We start from the raw sequence: 7,559 nt of genomic DNA, 5'->3' as shown, positions 1-7,559 counted from the left end.
GATTTTGGGCTATACAAAAATAAATTGTATTGTATTGTATTGTATTGTATTGAGCGCTGCTGCCTCACAGTTGGGAAACCTGGGGACCTGGGTTTGCCTCCCGTGTCCTCCCTGCGTGGAGTTTGCATGTTCTCCCCGTGTCTGCGTGGGTTTCCTCCCACAGTCCAAAGACATGCAGGTTAGGTGGATTGGCGATTCTAAATTGGCCCTACTGTGTGCTTGGTGTGTTTGTGTGTGTCCTGCGGTGGGTTGGCACCCTGCCCGGGATTGGTTCCTGCCTTGTGCCCTGTGTTGGCTGGGATTGGCTCCAGCAGACCCCCGTGACCCTGTGTTCGGATTCAGCGGGTTGGAAAATGGATGGATGGATGTATTGTATTGTATTAAATTTCATCTGCCACAGATCTGCCCAAGCCTGTATAATTATAATTTTTTGCATTTATATAGCGCTTTTCTCACTACTCAAAGCGCTTAGCAATTGCAGGTTAAGGGCCTTGCTTAAGGGCCCAACAGAGCAGAGTCCCTTTTGGCATTTACGGGATTCGAACCGGCAACCTTCCGATTGCCAGGCCAGATCCCTAGCCTCAGAGCCACCACTCCGCCTATCCAGGTCCTTCTGTAATGATATAACGGATTCCAAATTATCTGCTAATCCACCTATCTTGGTATCATCTGCATACTTAACCAGCTTGTTACTTATACTCCTATCTAAATCATTTATATCAGGGGTGGGCAAAGTCATTCCTGGAGGGCCGCAGTGGCCGCAGGTTTTTGTTCTAACCCAATTGCTTAATAAGAAGCACTTCTTGCTCTAGAAACACTTCTGCTTCATTTTAGTTATGTCCCTCATTAAGATTTTGAACCCTTATTGGTTATTTAAGTCTTTAACAGCTGCATTCTCGGTTTTTAATTGTTCCTTATTAGCAATAAGATGCAAATGACAAAAGAAACCAGCAGTTATCCATTTTGCTTGTTACCCTTTACACCTGTGTGTATTTATCACGCACTATTAGGTTTAATTAAATACTTGGAAGGAAAGAGAAGAGAAAAAAGTGAAGGACTGAGAATTACTCATCCGTTTTACACTTCAAAGTATTTGGATGATATCCTTAGAATGGATAAAAAATCTAGGATATGAGAATGACTTGACATAGCAGAGTTAAAGCACTAACAAGCCATGAAATGTAATTATTGGCAAGGATTGTTTTCTAATTAAGCATCTGGGTTGGAACAAAAACCCACGGCCACTGCGGCCCTCCAGAAATGACTTTGCCCACCCCTGATTTATATAGATATTAAAAATAGCAGTGACCCCAGCACTGCCCCCTGCTGGTCGCCACTCTTAACATCTGCCAGTTCTAATGAGGTTCCTCGCACCATCACCCTCTGCTTCCTGTGTCTGAGTCAATTCTGCACCCATCTAAAAACATCACCCTGAACTGCCACTTCTTGTAGTTTGATGCCCAACCTCTCATGTGGCACCTTATCAAATGCTTTCTGAAAGTCCAGATAAATATCATCTGCTCCACTTTGATCGTATCCTTTTGTTGCTTCCTCATAGAATTCCAGCATGTTAGTAAAACACGACCTCCCTCTTCTGAACCCATGCTGACTGGTTGGCTCAGTGGTTAGCTCTGATGTGTCATAGCGACAAAGTTCTGGGTTCAAATTCCATCCTGGCACTCTCTGCATGCAGATTTTTACAGTCAAGAATGAAATTTATCATATACAGTATACAGGTATAGCGCCTTTCGTAATAATAACCTCGCCCATGGAGTGAAGCGCCGGAGGTCCGCAGCTGGAGTCTATTGGAGCGTTCCGTAAAATTCACTTCTAGGCTGTTTTATACTTGATGACGTCAGACACACGGGCACGCACGTGCTGGGTGCTGAACGCAGATGCGGCGCTTGATATGCTAAATCAGGGGTAGGCAATGTCAGTCCTGGGGCCTCATGTATAACGCCGTGCGTAGAACTCACACTATAACATGGCGTAAGCACAAAAGCGGGAATGTGCGTACGCACAGAAAAATGCAGATGCAGGAATCTGTGCGCACGGAAACTTTCACGCTCTTTCGCTACATAAATCCCGATCAGCCTGAAAAGTAACGCACGTGCACGCGCCTTCTGTCCCGTCCCAGCTCCTCCCAGAATTAAGCCTCTTTGAATATGCAAATCAATATAAATAGCGTTCTGTGAAAAGACAATGGGAAAAGCACGGGGGAAAATATAAGAATGTCAGCGAATACCAAGTGGAGGCAAAGGAAAAACGTACTATTTGTTGGTTTAAACAGTGATATAATCAACAAAAGAAAGTTGATCGAGTGACAAAGTGTTAGAAAAACTCGAAAGATCAAATTCACAAAGTCGCTCAGTGCCCGAAATAAAAAAGAAATCACATATCAAAGTCGCTGTGAAAAGGCGAGTCGTAGCCCACCGTCTGAGTGTCATATGAAAGCTTATTAGGGTACAGAGAAAAAAAAAGGCACACAGTGGGGAAAAAAGCACGAAATGTCAACTTTAATCTCGAATCTTCCACTTTAATCACGTAGTTTATTTTGCCATTAAAGTAGAACATCATAAACGTCATCTTAAAATCCTTTAATTTACTAGTTTCTCAAATCCCATTGTAACTAAAGTGGCATGTTAAATGCTTTGTTCTGTATTTGATCTTCTATGTGCTCTATGTGTATGAATCACTACCTGCTTCTTAAACGGGCTTTCTCTTTCTCCGACAGGACACAGAATTCATTACATTCGTGATATTACAGCTCTCTGAATAATTAAAATACTGAGATGTATACGTGATATCTTTTTCATGATGATAGGAATGAAAGCATGTTATTAAACATGGGAACACGGTGGCGCAGTGATTGTTCATATCTCACGCAAGAGGCTTGCGGCGCCATGTGCGACCTTCGATGAAATAATTTATCACAGCAGTACTGTCTCTTTCAAACGTACTAACCTCCAATTCCTGTCCTTCCTTTTCTTTCTCCAAAAACCCAATCACCACACAATCAGCTCTGTAATAGACGTTAAGCCATCTGTAAGCTTAGAACGCCGATTCTTCAAAACATTTAATGAACATTGAAATACCTTAGTAGTACGTGTTTAATTATTCTATCCGTCTATCTTTCCAGTGTCGCGTCAGCGCAAGAATACAGCGCAATGCAGGAACAATCCCTGAACTTGCTAGCGCTGCAGTATCGTGTCCTCACATGTTTAATTATTAACAATACTGATTATTTAAATGAAGTTAAAGTTTTATCTGTATAGTAAAATCAACATATTTTGCTGCATTTCATCTTAAAAATGATATCGTCATCATATGTAAATACGCGCTTTATAAAGTGGTGCAGGTTGTGCAATATTATAACTGTAGTGCAAGTTTACAGTGAGGTGATTGTACTTATAAGTAAACAGTTCTACAAGGAGCACTTGATGGACTGATGGAGTGCGTTTAGAGTTCTTGAGATGATACTTTTTCTAAACCGCGAAGTCCGTACAGGGAAGTCTCTATGAAGTGTTTTGCCGTGGCTGAGGCAGCGTCTGCTTCATGCTGTGTACCGATAATTCTCTTTCCGATCAGCTGCTGTTGTGATTCCCCACTCAGATACAGTGATATAAATACTCCGAGTGGTGCAGTGAGAGTAATGTGGAAAAAGATGATCTGCTGTGGCAACCCTTAATGGGAGCAGCTGAAAGAAGAAGAAGATGCAGTAAGAGTAACAACGCTAAAGCAGTTATGGTATTTGGAATACTATGGCTATTTCCTGGACCATTATATTGCTGCAGGTTAATTACAATCAGATGCATTACACTAATAAACAATATGCAGTTAGTTTCAGTGTATTTATAAAGCCGCGTCAGGAATGTGGGTCTAAGAAAGAAAGGTGACCACACAGGAACAGTAGCACTGCTTTGACGCTGGGTGCCGCCAGTCTGCAAAACCGAGCGGAGAAATTGCGTACGGCAAGCTATGAGGTACCGTGGAAATGTGTGTGGCTTTACGCCAAGTTTAGGTTTTATACATCGCGATTTGAGCGTGGAAACGGGAGTACGCAACATTTCTATGCGTATGCACCGTTTATACATGAGGCCCCTGGGGAGCCGCAGTGGCTACAGGTTTTCATTCCAACCCAATTGCTTAATTAGAAACCAATCATTGCCAATCTCAGGCCTTATTTAATTCTATGGCTTGTTAGTCTGTGCAATGTAAAGCTCTTATATCGTAGATTTTTTTCCTTTCCAAGGATACCATCCAAATGATTTGAAGCCTAAAACAGATAATTTTCAGTCTGTCACATTTTTCTGTTAAGTGTTTTATTAAATCAAACAGTGCATGATGAACACACACAGATGTAATTGGAAAAAAGCTAGCTGGAGAACTGCTGGCTGCTTTGTCTTTTACATCTTATTGCTAATAAGGAGCAATTAAAACACTGAATGCAGCAGTTTAAGATTGAAATAAGCAATTAAGGATGGAGAACCTTAACAAGCGAGACCACTAAAATGGAGCATCAAAATGTCACTTAAGCAATACGTGCTTCATCAGCAATAATTGAGTTCTCGTTAAGGAACTGGGTTGGAACAAAAACCTGCACATACTGTGGCTCTCCAGGACCGACGTTGCCTACCCCTGTGCTAGACCCGTGGTCTCGCAGCCAACACACACACTCCACGCAGGGAGGAGAAGCGAACCCGGGTCTCCTAACTGCAAGGAAGCAGCGCTACCCCCTGCGCCACCGTGCTGCCCTTCATTCAGATATCTCTAATACAGCGGGCTGCACAGTTTTGAAATTAAAAAAAAAAACTCATTGAAAAGCTCTTCTGAATTTTCAAACTCATCTGTTTTAAAACAGAGAAACATTCTGTGTAAGTTCGATTACAGATGTATTTACTGTTTCATTTTTTTTTCTTTGCGAGTTGTCACTTCAACTTGTTTATTGCTTCAAGTGCCGTTTGTAGAAGCGGCTTATGAGCCTGCGCTGAAACATTAGGCCATAACGGCTCACTTAAACGGACGTGATGTTATAAAAATGGAAGCAATTTAACTTATGTAGAAATGGAGGAAACGACCTCCCTAGCTGTGGCTCAGTGACATGTTTATAATAAACGTGTACTCAGGATGTCCGTTATACGCTAAAAATAAAAATAAAAAAATTCCCAGCTGCATTGTCTGCTGATCATGATTCAAGATTTCTCTGACATTGTAATTTATCCGTAATTACAATCCTCATCGGGTACGTACTTCTTCGAAAAATGTGACGTTTAGGAATTTTGAACTTACGACCCCGATTCCAACTTAGTTTGCACAGTACTGTATATGGAAAATCCTACTAAAGCTAAAAAGAGTGCTTTGCTGACTCTATACTATATTGAAAACGTCACAGCACATTATTGGACGTTTGCTTTGTGAAACTATTTGAAAATATCCACTCATGTCAAATTGCCGTTGACGCTCCAAACAAGTCGGGACAATCAAGTGTTCACCTCTGTGTCACAGCGCCATTTCTGTTAGTAGCACTTATTAAGCATTTATGATACCCCTCCGGTAGGTGTGGCTCTGGGTTGTCCTTTCCAGAAGACGTCGTAATCGTTTAGTTCTGCTTCTCTTTGCGCGTTTGCATGCGCGTCAATAACTTGATTATTCAATAAAAAACGGATTTCTAAAATGCCAGGTAAACCCTTATTACGATTAGAGAAATTAGATTATTGGCTTCCGAGAAACCTATATAACAAAGGTAAATTTGTCTGCAAATAACCCGAATTTGTGGCCATATAGACCCTTCACCCTGTAAGAGTTTTGTAGTCTGCGCATGTCCGTTGCGCTCTGTCAGCCTGCGCGTGTATTTTCTTCGCTCTCCCTTTCAGCAGCCACAGGTAGAAGAGTCAACAAAATACATTTCCAGAAGCAAATGTTTGAGCGACCGCATTATTTCTTCCCCTGAATGAAATAATCTGTCCTAGTACATCAGAAATTGGTAATTGTATGTTGATGAGCTGCATGTACTGTGCTAAATTCAGCAACTCAATCTCCAGCATACGGTAACACATTCAAAGTAACGTGCTTCACATAACCCGATTACTTTTAAAAGTAACGAGCAGCAAGCCCTTCAATTCATTAAGCTATGTAAGCGATCTCCTAGGGTGCCGTCATCAATGGGGGGGGGGGGGGGGGGGGGGGGGGGGGGGGGGGGGGATCGTTTATGAAAGTAAAGAGGCTCGCTCTCCGGACATCAAGGGGAACAACACAAAGTTTAATATACTGACTACTCGCTATGGACAATGAGGGTCAATATTCGTCCACCCTGCCTAGGGCTCCAAATGGGCTTCTACTGGCACTGGTAATGTGTTACCTAACACAATACATATTTTTTGAAGTAAAAATCACTGTTAAAATTATTATTATTATTATTAATAATAATAATAATAATGTTATTCAAGCAGCATTGAGTGTAAGTCAAGAAGCACATGTACAGGTATGCTGATCCGTTGCAGGGCTCAATCATACAGCCAAAGACAAAAGAGTTTGCAGCATGCAATACATTCCTACAGATGGTGCAGTGCAAACATTAACACAGGTCCACATTGATTATTTAGATTTCAAACCGTCTTAGACAGGTAACACAGCTATTACTCTATAAAATGTGGGTGCTATACAGCCAGACATCCGATGGACACACTTTGCATGGGCAGTACAGATAAAACGATAAATGTCTGTGTGTCCATCCAGTTGCTATGTCTCTGTCATTCCAACATTGTATGGATGAATATGAATGCATTTTGTAATACATATAGCAATAAAGCACATTATATTTTGAATTTCAACAGATGGTGCATTACAAACATTTGTAGTAATGAAATGCATTACTACAAATGTTTGTGATGCACCAACTGTTGAAATGAAAAATGCAATGTGCTTTATTGCTATATTCATTACATATGTCTGTTATATGCTCATTGGTATGGGATTTGTAAGAACAGTGTTAATGTTTGTGATGTGCTGTCTGTTGGAATGACAAATGGCAAATAAAGTGCCTTGAACATGGAAAAGGTGCTATATACAGTAAATAAAATGTATTATTATTATTAAATGCAACACATATGTCTGTGTTGCAGTATAAGCTCTTTGGTATGGGATTGTAGAAATCTTAAAACAACATCTTAAAAATGTTGGAAAATTAAGGCGCTTTCTAAATAAACAGGACTCTGAGAAATTAATTCATGCATTTATTTCTAGTAGAATTGACTACTCTAATGCGGTGTTCACTGGATGTTCAAACTGTTCTTTATACGGCCTCCAGTTAATCCAAAATAACTATTAATAAAATAACAGTGGGACGTCGAGCTTTTAGTTACAGGGCCCCTAAACTGTGGAGTGGTCTGCCTGCTACTATAAGAGATGCCCCTTCGGTCTCAGCTTTTAAATCCCGGCTGAATACTCACTACTTCAGTTTAGCACACCCTGACTAGAGCTGCTGATTAACTGTGCAGACTGCATCGTTGTGGTTAGTCATTAGCATTAAAACATAAGTCACATGATAGTTAGAATTTGTT

Source organism: Erpetoichthys calabaricus, chromosome 12 (assembly GCF_900747795.2).
Source record: "Erpetoichthys calabaricus chromosome 12, fErpCal1.3, whole genome shotgun sequence".
Lineage (NCBI taxonomy): Eukaryota > Metazoa > Chordata > Cladistia > Polypteriformes > Polypteridae > Erpetoichthys > Erpetoichthys calabaricus.
Note: the sequence above shows the minus strand (reverse complement) of the source record.